Source organism: Pseudophryne corroboree, chromosome 11, assembly GCF_028390025.1.
Source record: "Pseudophryne corroboree isolate aPseCor3 chromosome 11, aPseCor3.hap2, whole genome shotgun sequence".
NCBI classification, from domain to species: Eukaryota; Metazoa; Chordata; class Amphibia; order Anura; family Myobatrachidae; genus Pseudophryne; species Pseudophryne corroboree.
This window is the reverse complement of record NC_086454.1, coordinates 16,188,645-16,208,330: the sequence shown is the minus strand read 5'-3', so window position 1 is coordinate 16,208,330 and position 19,686 is coordinate 16,188,645.

The window sequence follows — 19,686 nt, the reverse complement described above, 5'->3', positions numbered from 1 at the left end:
TATGGGGGGTGAATGGGGTGGGGGGTTCAAGTGTTTTGGGCACCGGTGGTCACTAGATGCTGCCCGACGGTGCAATTAAATTAATGCTCGAATTTGGGCGCGCACAGCCGCCCATGCTGACATTACTGTTGTGTTGTCCCATCACTTTGACAGCCAGGTAACTAGTATATTATATATGCCCTTTTAATCATATAGATCATACGTGCCCACACCTCCTGAAAGCTGCTGGAGACTCCAAGTTTTTTTCAGGTAGTCCCCCACAGCCCCGGGAGGGTATGCAGCTCTCCCACATCTCGCCCAGTTCCTAGTGAAGCGGGCAGGATGGAAATAACAACACTAACAATGCAGCGATGGAGTGAAAGGTGGGGGGGGGGGGGGGCTAAAAGATGGAAATCACGTAATTTAGGCCCATCCCCTACCCACAAACTCGGGAGTAGCGGGCATCTTGAGGACTAGGCCTAATGACATGACAGTCTCGCCCCGCTCCTCGAAGTGACCTACTGGTCTCCTCTCTGGGATTCTCCCAGAGAGGAGCAAACAAAAAGTAGGCAAGTGTGATGTAGCTTCAAGCACCCTTGATTGTTTCAATTTGTGCACCTGTCTCAGGTAAATAAAGGTGTGTCAGCCTGACTAGCAGGCTCTCACTACCTGGGGAGCAGGCAGCAGGACTGCTGAGAGGCACCGTGATTACTGGCTGTAAGCAGAGGTGTAGCAAGGTGTCATGGTGCCTGGAGCAAGGTATGTTTTGGCGCCCCCTCCCCTGTACTGAATTGGGGGCGTGGCCTCCAGGGCCAGTTCTAGACCTAGTAACATCCAGGGTGAAAGTTCCCCCCCACACACAAATCCACACACCCAGAGGTCAAGCATAGTGCGCGCCGAAGGCGCGTGTCCAAAAATAGGAGCGTGGCTGCATAGAGAAGGGGCATGGCCACAGTTATGCCCCCTGTAGTTATGGACCCAGTAGTTGTGCCCCCAGTAGATTTGCCCCCAGTAGATGTGCCCCCTGTAGCTGTGCCCAGAGTAGTCGTGCCCCCTGTAGCTGTGCCTCAGTAGGTGTGCCCCCAGTGGGTGTGCCTCCTGTAGCTGTGCCCAGAGTAATTGTGCACCCTGGTCTGTGCCCCCTGTAGCTGTGCCCCCTATAGATTTGCCCCCCTGTAGCTGTGCCCCCAGTAGGTGTGGCCCCAGTAGGTGTGCCCCCTATAGATTTGCCCCCAGTAGCTGTGCCCCCTATAGATTTGCCCCCAGTAGTTGTGCCCCCTGTAGATTTGCAACCAGTAGATGTACCCCCTGTAGCTGTGCCCCCTGGAAGCGCCAAAAACAGAAAATAAAATAAAGAACAAAATGAACAAAAAATACTCACCTGCCCGCTCCTGCTTCCCGACTGCTGCTGGCCGCGTCTCTGCCGTCTGTGCGTGTGACGCGTGACATCACACTCAAGTCACGGACGAGAGGGGAGGGATGGGAGGGGAGTGGAGCGGAGGGGAGGGGAGAGGAGGGACGGGAGGGAGAGACAGCTGGGGCTGCGAGCTGCTTGCGGCCAGGCGGTTCTGGCGGATTCGAGCTGTGGCGCCCTGTACTGTTCTGGGCGCCTGGAGCTCGAGCTCCACCGGAACTGCCCTCCCTATGCCCCTGGCTGTAAGCACTGGGCTAATATTGCTGCTTTATAAAAGGAATGTTACGTCCTTTCATATTCTGGGGTTTATTCATCATCACTTCACTTCTACCTTTGTATAAATAAGCGTCAGACTCATTCATCAGTCATGTAATGCAGCAGATGTCACAGATATGATAATTTCCACAGCAGAAATTGTGGGGTCTATTTACTAAGCCTTAAACAGAGATACAGTACCAGCCAATCAATTCCTAGCCATGGTACAGGCTGTATTTTAAAAATGATAATTAGGTTATGGGTGGTTGTAACTTTATCTCTCTCTACAAGGCTTAGTAATTAGACCCCATTCATTAACTTCTGAAAAATAAAAAAATCTCATTCTGAGATAGCGTTCTGCACCGTATAGTTTTAACAAGCTACCATATAAACAGCAGCTTGTGCAGCAGAGGTGTCTCAAAGATTGTGGGCCAATCAGAGCCCGGGGGTGTGGCTCCATGGATGTCAGGGGGTGTGGCTAAACTCAGTGCCTTGACACTTTGTAGTAGAATAAAAAAATATTCGGTAGCACTGGACCATCAATGGCGGGAAACCATCTGGTTCTCCCCCCTCAATGGTAAAAGTATTCGACATCGGTCATAGACCATTGATGATTTTGAATCATCAATGGTCGATTGCCATACCTACTGCAGTCACTCATTCCTTCACACAAGCAGTCCTCCTATGCTCACCATTCAGTGGGCTGGCGGGAAAGGCTGCAGCACTGAGCAGGGAGGGGCGGGGGGTGTTACACACATTGGCGGCTGCGCTAAGCAGGGGGACAGACATTGGTGGCAGTAATGAGCAGGGGGGGAGACAGCAGCAGCAGAAGTGGCAGAGGGAGTTTGGGCATAAAGCGGCTGCAGTTCTGAGCAGGGCAGGACAGGCAGCGGCGGAGGAGGGATTATAGCTGCATCTTTTAGCAGGGCAGGACAGGACAGGCAGCAGCGGAGGAGGGATTATAGCTGAAGCTCTGAGCAGGGCAAGACAGGCAGCAGTTGAGGGATTATAGCTGCAGCTATGAGCAGGGCAGGACAGGCAGCAGCGGAGGAGGGATTATAGCTGCATCTTTTAGCAGGACAGGCAGCAGCGGAGGAGGGATTATATCTGAAGCTCTGAGCAGGGCAGGACAGGCAGCAGTTGAGGGATTATAGCTGCATCTTTTAGCAGGGCAGGACAGGCAGCAGCGGAGGAGGGATTATAGCTGAAGCTCTGAGCAGGGCATGACAGGCAGCAGTGGAGGAGGGATTATAGCTGAAGCTCTGAGCAGGGCATGACAGACAGCAGCGGAGGAGGGATTATAGCTGCAACTATGAGCAGGGCAGGACAAGCAGCAGCGTAGGAGGGATTATAGCTGCAGCTCTGAGCAGGGCATGACAGGCAGCAGCGGAGGAGGGATTATAGCTGCAGCTCTGAGCAGGGCAGGACAGGCAGCGGCGGAGGAGGCATTATAGCTGCAGCTCTGAGCAGGGCAGGACAGGCAGCGGCGAAGGAGGGATTATAGCTGCAGATCTGAGCAGGGCAGGACAGGCAGCAGCGGAGGAGGGATTGTTGCTGCAGCTCTGAGCAGGGCAGGACAGGCAGCAGCGGAGGAGGGATTATAGCTGAACTCTGAGCAGGGCAGGACAGGCAGCAGCGGAGGAGGGATTATAGCTGAACTCTGAGCAGGACAGGCAGCAGCGGAGGAGGGATTATAGCTGCAGCTCTGAGCAGGGCAGGACAGGCAACAGCAGAGGAGGGATTATAGCTGCAGCTCTGAGCAGGCTAGAACAGGCAGCAGCGGAGGGGGATTATAGCTGAACTCTGAGCAGGGCAGGACAGGCAGCGGTGGAGGAGGGATTACAGCTGCAGCTCTGAGCAGGGCAGGACAGGCAGCAGCGGAGGAGGGATTATAGCTGAAGCTCTGAGCAGGGCAGGACAGGCAGCGGCGGGGGAGGGATTATAGCTGTAGCTCTGAGCAGGGCAGGACAGGCAGCAGCGGAGGAGGGATTATAGCTGCAGTTTTTAGCAGGGCAGGACAGACAGCAGCGGAGGAGGGATTATAGCTGCAGATTTGAGCAGGGCAAGAGAGGCAGCAGCGGAGAAGGGATTATAGCTGCAGCTTTGAGCAGGGCAGGACAGGCAGCAGCGGAGAAGGGATTATAGCTGCAGATTTGAGCAGGGCAGGACAGGCAGCAGCGGAGGAGGGATTATAGCTGCAGCTCAGAGCAGGACAGGACATACAGCAGCGGAGGAGGGATTATAGCTACAGCTTTTTGAAGGGCATGGACAGGCAGCAGCGGAGGAGGGATTATAGCTGCAGCTCTGAGCAGGGCAGGACAGGCAGCAGCGGAGGAGGGATTATAGCTGCAGCTTTGAGCAGGGCAGGACAGGCAGCAGCAGAGGAGGGATTATAGCTGCAACTCTGAGCAGGGCAGGACAGGCAGCAGCGGAGGAGGGATTATAGCTGCAGCTCTGAGCAGGGCAGGCATCGGCGGAGGAGGGATTATAGATGCAGCTCTGAGCAGGGCAAAACAGACAGCGGCGGAGGAGGGATTATAGCTGCAGCTCTGAGCAGGGCAGGACAGGCAGCAGCGGAGGAGGGATTATAGCTGCAGCTCTGAGCAGGGCAGGACAGGCAGCAGCGGAGGAGGGATTATAGTTGAAGCTCTGAGCAGGGCAGGACAGGCAGCAGCGGAGGAGGGATTATAGCTGCAGCTTTTAGCAGGGCAGGACAGACAGCAGCGGAGGAGGGATTATAGCTGCAGATTTGAGCAGGGCAGGACAGGCAGCAGTGGAGAAGGGATTATAGTTGAAGCTCTGAGCAGGGCAGGACAGGCAGCAGCGGAGGAGGGATTATAGTTGAAGCTCTGAGCAGGGCAGGACAGGCAGCAGCGGAGGAGGGATTATAGCTGCAGCTTTTAGCAGGGCAGGACAGGCAGCAGTGGAGGAGGGATTATAGCTGAACTCTGAGCAGGGCAGGACAGGCAGCAGCGGAGGAGGGATTATAGCTGCAGCTCTGAGCAGGGCAGGACAGGCAGCAGCGGAGGAGGGATTATAGCTGCAGCTCTGAGCAGGCTAGGACAGGCAGCAGCGGAGGAGGGATTATAGCTGAACTCTGAGCAGGGCAGGACAGGCAGCGGTGGAGGAGGGATTATATCTGAAGCTCTGAGCAGGGCATGACAGGCAGCAGCGGAGGAGGGATTATAGCTGCAGCTCTGAGGAGGGCAGGACAGGCAGCAGCGGAGGAGGGATTATAGCTGCAGCTCTGAGCAGGGCAGGACAGGCAGCGGCGGGGGAGGGATTATAGCTGTAGATCTGAGCAGGGCAGGACAGGCAGCAGCGGAGGAGGGATTATAGCTGCAGATTTGAGCAGGGCAAGACAGGCAGCAGCGGAGAAGGTATTATAGCTGCAGCTTTGAGCAGGGCAGGACAGGCAGCAGCGGAGAAGGGATTATAGCTGCAGATTTGAGCAGGGCAGGACAGGCAGCAGCGGAGGAGGGATTATAGCTGCAGGTCAGAGCAGGGCAGGACAGGCAGCATCGGAGGAGGGATTATAGCTACATCTTTTTGAAGGGCCTGGACAGGCAGCAGCGGAGGAGGGATTATAGCTGCAGCTCTGAGCAGGGCAGGACAGGCAGCAACGGAGGAGGGAATATAGCTGCAGTTTTGAGCAGGGCAGGACAGGCAGTAGCGGAGGAGGGATTATAGCTGCAACTCTGAGCAGGGCAGGATAGGCAGCAGTAGCGAAGGAGGGATTATAGCTGCAGCTCTGAGCAGGGCAGGGCAGGCAGCGGCGGAGGAGGGATTATAGCTGCAGCTTTGAGCAGGGCAAGACAGACAGCGGCGGAGGAGGGATTATAGCTGCAGCTCTGAGCAGGGCAGGACAGGCAGCAGCGGAGGAGGGATTATAGCTGCAGCTCTGAGCAGGACAGGCAGCAGCGGAGGAGGGATTATAGTTGAAGCTCTGAGCAGGGCAGGACAGGCAGCAGCGGAGGAGGGATTATAGCTGCAGCTTTTAGCAGGGCAGGACAGACAGCAGCGGAGGAGGGATTATAGCTGCAGATTTGAGCAGGGCAGGACAGGCAGCAGTGGAGAAGGGATAATAGTTGAAGCTCTGAGCAGGGCAGGACAGGCAGCAGCGGAGGAGGGATTATAGTTGAAGCTCTGAGCAGGGCAGGACAGGCAGCAGCGGAGGAGGGATTATAGCTGCAGCTTTTAGCAGGGCAGGACAGGCAGCAGTGGAGGAGGGATTATAGCTGCAGCTCTGAGCAGGGCAGGACAGGCAGCAGTTGAGAACGGATTATAGTTGAAGCTCTGAGCAGGGCAGGACAGGCAGCAGCGGAGGAGGGATTATAGTTGAAGCTCTGAGCAGGGCAGGACAGGCAGCAGCGGAGGAGGGATTATAGCTGCAGCTTTTAGCAGGACAGGACAGGCAGCAGTGGAGGAGGGATTATAGCTGCAGATTTGAGCAGGGCAGGACAGGCAGCAGTTGAGAACGGATTATAGTTGAAGCTCTGAGCAGGGCAGGACAGGCAGCAGCGGAGGAGGGATTATAGTTGAAGCTTTGAGCAGGGCAGGACAGGCAGCAGCGGAGGAGGGATTATAGCTGCAGCTTTTAGCAGGACAGGACAGGCAGCAGCGGAGGAGGGATTATAGCTGCAGCTCTGAGCAGGGCAGGACAGGCAGCAGCGTAGGAGGGATTATAGCTGCAGCTCTGAGCAGGGCAGGACAGGCAGCAGCGGAGGAGGGATTATAGCTGCAGCTATGAGCAGAGCAGGGCAGGACAGGCAGCAGCGGTGGAGGGATTATAGCTGCAGCTCTGAGCAGGGCAGGACAGGCAGCAGCGGAGGAGGGATTATAGCTGCAGCTATGAGCAGGGCAGGACAGGCAGCAGCGGAGGAGGGATTATAGCTGCAGCTCTGAGCGACAGGCAGCAGCGGAGGAGGGATTATAGCTGCAGCTATGAGCAGGGCAGGACAGGCAGCAGCGGAGGAGGGATTATAGCTGCAGCTCTGAGCAGGGCAGGACAGGCAGCAGCGGAGGAGGGATTATAGCTGCAGCTCTGAGCAGGGCAGGACAGGCAGCAGCGGAGGAGGGATTATAGCTGCAGCTCTGAGCAGGGCAGGACAGGCAGCAGCGGAGGAGGGATTATATCTGCAGCTCTGAGCAGGAGGGATTATAGACAGTGGGGTGGACAGACAGTAACTGTAGCTCTAAGTGGTGGGATAGGGGACAGACACAGGCGGTGGCGATGGGAGCTGCAGCTGTGTGTGCGTGAAGAACACTTTCCCAACTCCAAGACGGCTCAGTCTCACCAGAATCCTGCCTGTTTGTGGTATCACCCCCTACATAGCTGCAGGTAATTGCCCCCCTAACACCGCAGCGCACACTGGCCGACCGGCCTTGCAAAAAGTATAAGACTTCTGAAAAGCTGGCGCCGTAAAAGGAACAGCTTGTGGCAAGTGATACTCTTGTGACAGGTTCCTAATGAATTGCTGATTTATAGTAATATAGCGCTGCAAATTGAAAACCAAAGTATCACGTTTAACACTTTTTTCATAATAAACAGACTCCTGAGTGAGGGAATCCAGACGTTTTATACACGGGTTATAGACCTGGAAATTATCATTTCTGATCGCGGCATTATCTAAATGTACTAAGAATCACACACAGGGCTCCAATAGGTGACTGTCCCGACGATGTGTAGTGATCATGAATCACTTCTCCTTTGGGACCCCACCTGGAAGATATTGCGGAATCTACCTATAGGCTTCAATGGCTTATACCATTTGGACATGGAGTTTGCATTCTGGAGCTTGGTAAATTTGGCAGTTAAGCAGCCCCCATAGAGACCTAAGCATTTGAAAACAGGGGATCACAGCATAATTACAGTATACCTCTAATATCTGCTGCGGTATGCCCAAGAAAAATCCAACTGGTACTTAATATTTGCAGGTACCCATGAAAACAGAAGATATCCTGCAGATATGTGATGATGAATGTGCTCCCAGGGGCGGATCCAGAAGAAAATGATAGGGGGGGGCACCATGGAAGGGGCAAGTACATTTGCGTGCGGCTTCGGTGCATGTGAGGTGGCGCTTCTTATACAATGCCCACAGTTGTAGCGCTCATTATGCAATGTCCACTGTACTGGTAGTGCCCCTTATATAGACCCCACTGTAGTGGTGCCCCTTATGCAATGCCCGTATTGCCCCCAGTAGTAATGTTGCCTGTAGTAATGCCCCCAGTCATTTAGCGCCCTAGTAGTTATGCCCCCAGTGGTAATGCCCCTGCAGTTATAACCCCAGTAGTTTACCCCCCCCCCTTTAGTTTAGCCTCCCAGTGGTAATGCCCCCAGTAGTTTAGCCACCAGTAGTAATGCCCCCCTGTAGTTTGCCCCATTGTAGTTTAGACCCTGTAGTTATGCCCCCCTTGTAGTTTAGCCCCCAGTAGTTTGGCCCCTGTAGTTATCCCCCAGTAGTTTGGCCCCTGTAGTTATGCCCCCAGTAGTTTGCCCCCCCTGTAGTTTAGCCCCCAAGTAGTAATGCCCCTGTAGTTAAGCCGCAATAGTAATGCCCCTCTAGTTACGCCGCCAGTAGTAATGCCCTCCTGTAGTATGCCTCCAGTAGTTAGCCCCTTTGTAGTTGGCCCCCAGTAATAATGTTCCCAAATAGATGCCCCCCAGTAATAATGTCCCCCAGTAGTTTGCCCCCAGTAGATGCCCCCCAGTAATAATGTCCTCCAGTAGTTTGCCCCAAGTAGTAATGCCCCCTAGGAGTTTGCCCCAATAGATGACCCCCCAGTAGTAATGCCCCCAGTAGATGCCCCCCAGTAATAATGCTCCCAGTAGATGGCCCTCAGTAAAAATGTCCCCCAGTAGCTGCCCCCAGTAGTAATGTCCCCAATAGATGACCCCCCAGTAGTAATGCCCCCAGTAGTAAATGCTCCTTGTTGATACCCCCCCAGTAGTAATGTCCCCCTGTAGTTTGCCCCCAGTAGATGCCCCCGCTGCACTAAGGAAGAAAAAACAATCATACTTACCGAGCCCCGTTCCCGCTTCCAGACCGCTGCAGTCCTCCTCTTGGCGTCCGCTCCTCAGCACTATGACAGAGACGTCATGACTGACGTCTCTCCCATAGCGCATGCCGCACAGTGACAGCGCCGGAAGCCGGAGCTCAGTACTGAGCTCCTGCCACCGGCTGCCGCTGTGCAGGGAGAAGGGCGCCCGCTGGTAACACAATCTCAGCGGGCGCCTGTCCTCTCCCTGCACGGCGGGGGGGATGGGACACACGGAGGCCACACGGAGGCCACTAATGACAGGGGGGGCACTGGCCCGAGTGCCCCCCCCTGGATCCGCCACTGTGTGCTCCTATATGAGGCAATTTTTATTACCATTGATGAGCAACATTTTAGACACCAGAAGACAAATCACACTAGGAAGGAAGAGAAGTAGGGGGCATAGAACAGAGGAGAAGTGGCAAAAACGGCCTCAGCATAGGGGTGAGAAAATCCTCCGCAGTGAAGGGGTTAATGCGGGCATTTGCGCAATGAATTAATTTTTTTGCAACTCCTCAATATTTGTCACAACTGAGGGCCTGAGCTGACGGGAGGCAGCCTCAGTTGTAGGGGCTGAGATGTACCGGAACCTGGGAGGTTGTATCAGACCCCTGGACATGTAAGTAACATGAATAATAACTGCCCGAAGGCGTGACCACGACAACTTAGATAAAAGTCAATGATGTTTATTATGACAACTCCGCATCACAGCAGCAATAAAAGAAAACGTAAAAGTCAGCAAAGAATAAATACAGTTCCTGAGTACTACAGCATGGCAGGAGCCACAGGGCACTGGTAGTGTGAGATAGTTCTTATGATCTTCTAGATGGAAAGTCCTTACCAGGCCCGGCTGTAGCAATGGAGATAACCCAGGATTGTACCAGCTGGTGTTCCAGGAAGAGCTGGGTTGCTGAAGGTAAAACAGCTGCTGTGGATACTGGCTGGAACCAGACTGTTGTTAGCACGGAGTGGATACTGGCTGGAACCAGTTAAATAATAAATGAACTTTGGGAGCGATGAAATGTGAACTGAAATGTAGAACTTGAGAGCGGAGAAATAATAATTCCGGTGGAGAGTGGTAAAGTGTAGAAAGGACACCGGCCCTTTAAGGGAAGCTGTATTCTGCTGGAAGCTGAGGCTGGAAGCAGGTAGTGTTGTAGCTGGAAACAGATGAATCCACAATGGATTGGAGAGTCAGGCTACACCGCAGGTGGAATGCTGGTGCGGGTCTCTATGGTGGAAGTCTTGAGACAGGAGCTGGAACCTGGAAGACAATCATAGAAGAGAGACAAACAGGAACTAGGTTTGACAACTAAAGCACTGACGTCTTCCTTGCTCAGGCACAGCTTACTTATACCTGCAGCAAGGAAGGGGTTGGCTAGGCAATTATGCAAATCAACAATACAAACAGCAGATTGGTGGAAATGATCAGATGACAGAATCCAAGATGGCTGCGCCCATGCAGACACTTGGAGGGAAGTTTGGTTTGTAATCCATGTGATCTGGGAAACAGTAATGGCGGCGCCGGCCACCGGAGACAGGAGACGCCAGGCTGATAGATGCACATTTAACCACGCGGGCACAGCGGAGGCCGCGGCTGATGAAAACACCACTCTGACACTCTGCATGTGGAAACTCAGGAACAGCGGAATCTGGTCCTGGAACGCTGAGCCCGCCTTAGGAGGCATCTGAAGGGTAAGTAATGACGTCCAGATACCCGGATCGTGACAGCACCCCCCCCTTTAGGAGTGGCCCCAGGACACTTCTTAGGCTTTAAAGGAAACTTTGCGTGGAAATTTCGGACCAAGGCAGGAGCATGGACGTCAGAGGCATTGGTCCAAGAGCGTTCTTCAGGACCATAGCCCTTCCAGTCAATGAGATACTGAAGTTGACCGTAACGGTGACGTGAGTCCAGGATCTTGGCCACTTCATACTCAACGCCTCGTTGAGTTTGGACTTTCGGAGTTGGTGGAAGTGAGGAATGAAACCGATTCAAGATTAGCGGTTTCAACAGGGAAACATGGAATGTCCTGGGTATTTTTAAGAAGGGAGGTAACTGGAGTCTGTAAGCAACAGGATTGATGACTTGATCAATTTTAAAAGGACCGATGTAGCGAGGTGCAAACTTCATACTGGGAACTCTTAACCTCAAATTCTTCGTGGATAACCATACCCGATCACCCACCTTGAGAGCAGGAACTGCTCGACGCTTCTTATCCGCAAACTTCTTGTACCTGAACGATGCCTTGAGCAGAGCTGATCGTACGCTCTTCCAGATATTGGCAAACTGATGCAAGGTGATATCCACTGCGGGAACAGAAGTTGCTGGAAGCGGTTGGAACTCAGGGACTTTAGGGTGGAATCCAAAGTTGGTGAAGAATGGTGTTGAAGAAGATGAAGAATGATACTGGTTGTTATGACAGAACTCGGCCCAGGGAAGTAATTGAACCCAGTCATCTTGAGAGGAGGACACATAGATGCGGAGGAAGGCCTCCAAGTCCTGATTCACCCTCTCAGTTTGACCATTGGTCTGAGGATGGTAAGCCGTGGAAAACTTTAACTTGACTTGGAGGACTTGACATAAACTTCGCCAGAATTTGGCTGTGAATTGAACTCCTCGATCTGAGATAATTTCTTCTGGAAGACCGTGGAGTCGGAAGATTTCTTGTATGAATACTTGAGCCAACTTGGAAGCTGACGGAAGACCGGTGAGAGGAATGAAGTGTGCCATCTTGGTGAACCGGTCAACTACCACCCAGATGGTATTGAACTTGTTGCACATGGGCAAATCTGTAATAAAATCCATCGACAAATGGGTCCATGGTCGACGGGGAACAGATAGTGGAACCAGTTGCCCCGCAGGCGACTGGCGGGATACTTTATGTTGAGCACACTTTGGGCAAGATGCAATAAACTCCAAAACGTCCTTTTTCAGAGTTGGCCACCAATAGGACCTAGAGATAAACTCCAGGGTTTTTTGGATACCTGTATGTCCGGCAAAACGGGAAGCATGGGCCCAATGCATGAGCTTCTTCCTTAGTGTCGGCTTCACAAAACTTTTCCCTGATGGGGGCGTAGAGTCCATCCCTACCGTGGAGAATGCCAACGGATTTATAATAGGATGCTTGTCTGAAGACTCTGACTCATTTTCTTGCTCCCATGAGCGGGAAAGGGCATCGGCCTTGCGATTCTGAGAGCCCGGACAGAACTGGAGTTTAAAGTCGAACCTAGAAAAGAAAAGTGCCCATCTGGCCTGACGAGGGTTGAGACATTGTGCGCCTTTTAGATATAGAAGGTTCTTGTGGTCTGTAAGGATGGTGATTGAATGAGAAGCTCCCTCCAACAGATATCTCCACTCCTCTAGAGCGAGCTTGATGGCTAGCAACTCCTGGTCGCCAATGGCATAGTTGCGCTCCGCTGGGGAGAACTTCCGTGAGAAGAAACTGCAAGGATGTAAATGACCATCTTTAGCCCTCTGAGATAACACCGCTCCTACTCCAACGGAGGAGGCATCCACCTCTAAGATGAAAGGAGAGTCGACGTCAGGCTGTTTCAGGACAGGTGCAGAGATGAACCTCTGTTTTAAAAGATGAAAAGCTTGCATGGCTTCTTCAGACCACTTGGACGGGTTAGCACCCTTCTTGGTGAAAGCAGTAATAGGCGCCACAATGGTGGAAAAGTCTCGTATAAACTTTCGGTAATAATTGGCGAACCCTAAGAACCTCTGGACCCCTTTGAGGGTTAAGGGTACTGGCCAATTCTGGATTGCTTGTAGTTTCTCAGGATCCATCTCTAGTCCGGAACCGGACACAATGTACCCTAGAAACGGAATGGACTTGACTTCAAAGACGCATTTCTCTAATTTGCAGTAGAGATGATTGACACGGAGACGGGACAGAACCTCCTTTACCCAGAAACGATGTTCCTCTAAATTGTTGGCAAAAATGAGGATATCATCTAGATAGACCACGACATGACGGTATAGAATGTCTCTGAAGATCTCATTGACGAAATGCTGGAAGACAGCTGGAGCATTGCTCAATCCGAAGGGCATGACGAGGTACTCATAATGTCCGTCACGGGTGTTAAATGCGGTCTTCCACTCGTCACCCTCACGGATCCGGATGAGATTGTATGCACCTCTCAGGTCCAGCTTTGTAAAGATGGTAGCTCCGCTAACTCTGTCAAAGAGCTCAGTAATCAGGGGTAAAGGATAGCGGTTCTTGATGGTAATGTCGTTCAAACCTCTGTAGTCGATGCACGGCCGCAGACCACCATCTTTCTTCTTTACAAAAAAGAAGTCTGCGCCGGCTGGAGAAGAAGAAGGTCGAATGAACCCCTTTGCTAGGTTCTCTTTTATGTATTCCTCCATAGAATGCGTCTCGGGGAGAGACAACGGATAAGTTCGGCCTCGAGGTGGAACCTTCCCTGGAACGAGATCAATCGGGCAGTCCCATTCTCTATGAGGGGGAAGGATATCAGCAGAAGCTTTACTGAACACATCCGTGAAATCTTGATATGGAGGAGGTGGAACATCAGACGACCTGGGGGAGGAGGAACAGACAGGCAACACTTTAAACAAACATGTCTTAGTACAGGAGGAACCCCATGCCAGGATTTGCGTAGTCGTCCAATCAATTGTAGGATTGTGAAGACGGAGCCATGGAAGGCCCAGGACCACAGGATGTGTGGCTCTTGGAATCACTAAAAGTGAAATAAGTTCGGAATGAAGAACTCCCACTCTCAGACGAACTGGTAGAGTCCTTAGAGAAATAACTGTATCAAAAATTTTACTGCCATCCACAGCAGTTAAGGAAAAGGACGAAGGAAGTCTCTCGGTGGGTAGGGACCACCGTTTAACATAGGCTTCGGTAATAAAGTTCCCAGCTGCTCCGGAATCCAGGAGGGCAATGACGTTCTGATAACGTTGAGCAACTTGAAGCGAGACTGGGAGGTTACAATCTTGAGGAGATGGAGAGGAGATCATTACTCCTAGCCGGCCCTCTCCTTGGCGAGCTAGGATTTGGAGTTTCCCGGACGTTTGGGACAGGCATTAATGGTGTGAGACGGAGCTGCACAGTACAAACAGAGAAACTCGGAGAGACGTCTTCGGCGCTCAGCAGGAGTTAAACGGGAACGGCCAATTTGCATGGGTTCATCTTTAGTTGGTGACAGTTGGCGAGGAGGAGGAGCAGAAGATTTTGGAGCAGATGATCTTCCACGCTCAGTTGCTCTCTCTCTGAAACGTAAGTCAACTTTCGTACAAAGTGAGATTAACTCATCTAACTTGGAGGGTAAGTCTCTGGTAGCTAACTCATCTTTAATACGCTCGGATAAACCATGCCAGAATGCAGCATACAGGGCCTCGTCGTTCCATGCCAGTTCGGATGCCAGGATCTGGAACTGTATAAGATATTGTCCTACAGTACGTGATCCCTGGCGTAAACGGAGAATCTCAGACGAAGCTGAAGTTACCCGGCCTGGCTCGTCGAAGATGCGCCTGAATGTTGACACGAATGCAGTGTAAGAAGATAGCAGGGTGTCGGACCTCTCCCATAACGGTGATGCCCAATCGAGGGCTGATCCACTGAGAAGAGAAATAATGTAGGCAATTTTTGTACGGTCACTGGGGAAATTGCCAGGTTGTAGCTCAAACTGAATCTCACACTGGTTGAGAAATCCCCTGCAGAATCTTGGAGATCCGTCAAATTTTGCTGGCGTTGGAAGATGAAGACGTGGAGCAGGAATGGGTAAGGTGGGTGGGGTTATAGCTGGAGTCACTGTGGTTGACGCACCAGACGCGCCTGATCCACGGAGAGTGGTCTGAATCCCATCCAGCCGAGTAGAGAGATCCTGGAGACAGCGGATGATGTGGCCCTGTGCAGCCTCCTGATGTTCTAGTCGGGCTGCCAGTTCTTGCATCGGCCTGGCCGCTTGATCCTGGTCTCCGGCTGGATTCATTAGGTCAGTGCTTACTGTCACAACTGAGGGCCTGAGCTGACGGGAGGCAGCCTCAGTTGTAGGGGCTGAGATGTACCGGAACCTGGGAGGTTGTATCAGACCCCTGGACATGTAAGTAACATGAATAATAACTGCCCGAAGGCGTGACCACGACAACTTAGATAAAAGTCAATGATGTTTATTATGACAACTCCGCATCACAGCAGCAATAAAAGAAAACGTAAAAGTCAGCAAAGAATAAATACAGTTCCTGAGTACTACAGCATGGCAGGAGCCACAGGGCACTGGTAGTGTGAGATAGTTCTTATGATCTTCTAGATGGAAAGTCCTTACCAGGCCCGGCTGTAGCAATGGAGATAACCCAGGATTGTACCAGCTGGTGTTCCAGGAAGAGCTGGGTTGCTGAAGGTAAAACAGCTGCTGTGGATACTGGCTGGAACCAGACTGTTGTTAGCACGGAGTGGATACTGGCTGGAACCAGTTAAATAATAAATGAACTTTGGGAGCGATGAAATGTGAACTGAAATGTAGAACTTGAGAGCGGAGAAATAATAATTCCGGTGGAGAGTGGTAAAGTGTAGAAAGGACACCGGCCCTTTAAGGGAAGCTGTATTCTGCTGGAAGCTGAGGCTGGAAGCAGGTAGTGTTGTAGCTGGAAACAGATGAATCCACAATGGATTGGAGAGTCAGGCTACACCGCAGGTGGAATGCTGGTGCGGGTCTCTATGGTGGAAGTCTTGAGACAGGAGCTGGAACCTGGAAGACAATCATAGAAGAGAGACAAACAGGAACTAGGTTTGACAACCAAAGCACTGACGTCTTCCTTGCTCAGGCACAGCTTACTTATACCTGCAGCAAGGAAGGGGTTGGCTAGGCAATTATGCAAATCAACAATACAAACAGCAGATTGGTGGAAATGATCAGATGACAGAATCCAAGATGGCTGCGCCCATGCAGACACTTGGAGGGAAGTTTGGTTTGTAATCCATGTGATCTGGGAAACAGTAATGGCGGCGCCGGCCACCGGAGACAGGAGACGCCAGGCTGATAGATGCACATTTAACCACGCGGGCACAGCGGAGGCCGCGGCTGATGAAAACACCACTCTGACACTCTGCATGTGGAAACTCAGGAACAGCGGAATCTGGTCCTGGAACGCTGAGCCCGCCTTAGGAGGCATCTGAAGGGTAAGTAATGACGTCCAGATACCCGGATCGTGACAATATTATCTTGATACCGACTCCTATATGCAACTGTCGGACAACATTGGGGCTCATTCTAAGCGTTCAGATGAAGATGCGACGTCTGTATCAGACAGATCTTTTGCCCATAGTATGGAGCTGGTGTAATAAAAACACTGGGCTTCCAGGATAGCAGTGCCCCCTCCCCCCCCCCCCCCCCGTGCATTCACATGTACTTGTAGTATACACAGACGGATTCTCGCAGACAGCCACAGCCTGTAATGTGTATATCACTAGTCGTAATTCCTCCTACCCCAGAGACACGGTTTTCATACAAATCACAACCAAATACCAAAGAGGAGATGGTAGTGTCTCGCCCTTTGCCAAGACTTGGCAGCTGTGTCCGGGCCATTACATTTGCATTCTTATTGCTGCTGCAGGATATATTAGATGCCTCGGAGGGATGTGAGTATCAGGAAATAATGTATTGTATAATATATTCATTTTCAGAAAAGTAATTGTTGGAGGCTCGTTTCCTCTCTTCTGGCCAGCTGCAATTACTCTATGCAAATCTCCGACTCCTCTGCAAATCGTGCATCACTAACTGTGCTCTGATCCCATCCCTGTGTCTGAGGGTGTGTAAGTGTGCTCTGATCCCCACCCTGTGTCTGAGGGTGTGTAAGTGTGCTCTGATCCCCACCCTGTGTCTGAGGGTGTGTAAGTGTGCTCTGATCCCCTCCCTGTGTCTGAGGGTGTGTAAGTGTGCTCTGATCCCCTCCCTGTGTCTGAGGGTGTGTAAGTGTGCTCTGATCCCCGCCCTGTGTCTGAGGGTGTGTAAGTGTGCTCTGATCCCCGCCCTGTGTCTGAGGGTGTGTAAGTGTGCTCTGATCCCCGCCCTGTGTCTGAGGGTGTGTAAGTGTGCTCTGATCCCCGCCCTGTGTCTGAGGGTGTGTAAGTGTGCTCTGATCCCCTCCGTGTGTCTGAGGGTGTGTAAGTGTGCACTAATCCCCGCCCTGTGTCTGAGGGTGTGTAAGTGTGCTCTGATCCCCGCCCTGTGTCTGAGGGTGTGTAAGTGTGCTCTGATCCCCGCCCTGTGTCTGAGGGTGTGTAAGTGTGCTCTGATCCCCTCCCTGTGTCTGAGGGTGTGTAAGTGTGCTCTGATCCCCGCCCTGTGTCTGAGGGTGTGTAAGTGTGCTCTGATCCCCTCCCTGTGTCTGAGGGTGTGTAAGTGTGCTCTGATCCCCGCCCTGTGTCTGAGGGTCTGTAAGTGTGCTCTGATCCCCTCCTTGTGTCTGAGGGTGTGTAAGTGTGCTCTGATCCCCGCCCTGTGTCTGAGGGTGTGTAAGTGTGCTCTGATCCCCTCCCTGTGTCTGAGGGTGTGTAAGTGTGCTCTGATCCCCTCCCTGTGTCTGAGGGTGTGTAAGTGTGCTCTGATCCCCGCCCTGTGTCTGAGGGTGTGTAAATGTGCTCTGATCCCCTCCCTGTGTCTGAGGGTGTGTAAGTGTGCTCTGATCCCCGCCCTGTGTCTGAGGGTGTGTAAGTGTGCTCTGATCCGCTCCCTGTGTCTGAGGGTGTATAAGTGTGCTCTGATCCCCGCCCTGTATCTGAGGGTGTGTAAGTGTGCTCTGATCCCCTCCCTGTGTCTGAGGGTGTGTAAGTGTGCTCTGATCCCCTCCCTGTGTCTGAGGGCGTGTAAGTGTGCGCTGATCCCATCCCTGTGTCTGAGGGTGTGTAAGTGTGCTCTGATCCCCGCCCTGTGTCTGAGGGTGTGTAAGTGTGCTCTGATCCCATCCCTGTGTCTGAGGGTGTGTAAGATTGCTCTGATCCGCTCCCTGTGTCTGAGGGTGTGTAAGTGTGCTCTGATCCCCTCCCTGTGTCTGAGGGTGTGTAAGTGTGCTCTGATCCGCTCCCTGTGTCTGAGGGTGTATAAGTGTGCTCTGATCCCCGCCCTGTATCTGAGGGTGTGTAAGTGTGCTCTGATCCCCTCCCTGTGTCTGAGGGTGTGTAAGTGTGCTCTGATCCCCTCCCTGTGTCTGAGGGTGTGTAAGTGTGCGCTGATCCCATCCCTGTGTCTGAGGGTGTGTAAGTGTGCTCTGATCCCCGCCCTGTGTCTGAGGGTGTGTAAGTGTGCTCTGATCCCATCCCTGTGTCTGAGGGTGTGTAAGTGTGCTCTGATCCCATCCCTGTGTCTGAGTGTGTGTAAGTGTGCTCTGATCCCCGCCCTGTGTCTGAGGGTGTGTAAGTGTGCTCTGATCCCCGCCCTGTGTCTGAGTGTGTGTAAGTGTGCTCTGATCCCCGCCCTGTGTCTGAGGGTGTGTAAGTGTGCTCTGATCCCCGCCCTGTGTCTGAGGGTGTGTACGTGTGCTCTGATCCCTTCCCTGTGTCTGAGGGTGTGTAAGTGTGCTCTGATCCCCACCCTGTGCCTGAGGGTGTGTAAGTGTGCTCTGATCCCCGCCCTGTGTCTGAGGGTGTGTAAGTGTGCGCTGATCCCATCCCTGTGTCTGAGGGTGTGTAAGTGTGCGCTGATCCCATCCCTGTGTCTGAGGGTGTGTAAGTGTGCTCTGATCCCCTCCCTGTGTCTGAGGGTGTGTAAGTGTGCTCTGATCCCCACCCTGTGTCTGAGGGTGTGTAAGTGTGCTCTGATCCCCTCCCTGTGTCTGAGGGTGTGTAAGTGTGCTCTGATCCCCGCCCTGTGTCTGAGGGTGTGTAAGTGTGCTCTGATCCCCGCCCTGTGTCTGAGGGTGTGTAAGTGTGCGCTGATCCCCTCCCTGTGTCTGAGGGTGTGTAAGTGTGCTATGCTCCCCTTCCTGTGTCTGAGGGTGTGTAAGTGTGCTCTGATCCCCGCCCTGTGTCTGAAGGTGTGTAAGTGTGCTCTGATCCCCTCCCTGTGTCTGAGGGTGTGTAAGTGTGCTCTGATCCCCGCCCTGTGTCTGAGGGTGTGTAAGTGTGCTCTGATCCCGGCCCTGTGTCTGAGGGTGTGTAAGTGTGCTCTGATCCCCGCCCTGTGTCTGAGGGTGTGTAAGTGTGCTGTGATCCCCTCCCTGTGTCTGAGGGTGTGTAAGTGTGCTCTGATCCCTGCCCTGTGTCTGAGGGTGTGTAAGTGTGCTGTGATCCCCTCCCTGTGTCTGAGGGTGTGTAAGTGTGCTCTGATCCCCGCCCTGTGTCTGAGGGTGTGTAAGTGTGCTCTGATCCGCTCCCTGTGTCTGAGGGTGTGTAAGTGTGCTCTGATCCGCTCCCTGTGTCTGAGGGTGTGTAAGTGTGCTCCGATCCCCGCCCTGTGTCTGAGGGTGTGTAAGTGTGCTCTGATCCCCGCCCTGTGTCTGAGGGTGTGTAAGTGTGCTCTGATCCCCACCCTGTGTCTGAGGGTGTGTAAGTGTGCTCTGATCCCGGCCCTGTGTCTGAGGGTGTGTAAGTGTGCTCTGATCCCCGCCCTGTGTCTGAGGGTGTGTAAGTGTGCTCTGATCCCCGCCCTGTGTCTGAGGGTGTGTAAGTGTGCTCTGATCCCCTCCCTGTGTCTGAGGGTGTGTAAGTGTGCTCTGATCCCCTCCCTGTGTCTGAGGGTGTGTAAGTGTGCTCTGATCCCTGCCCTGTGTCTGAGGGTGTGTAAGTGTGCTCTGATCCCCGCCCTGTGTCTGAGGGTGTGTAAGTGTGCTCTGATCCCCACCCTGTGTCTGAGGGTGTGTAAGTGTGCTCTGATCCCGGCCCTGTGTCTGAGGGTGTGTAAGTGTTCTCTGATCCGCTCCCTGTGTCTGAGGGTGTGTAAGTGTGCTCTGATCCCGGCCCTGTGTCTGAGGGTGTGTAAGTGTGCTCTGATCCCGGCCCTGTGTCTGAGGGTGTGTAAGTGTGCTCTGATCCCCG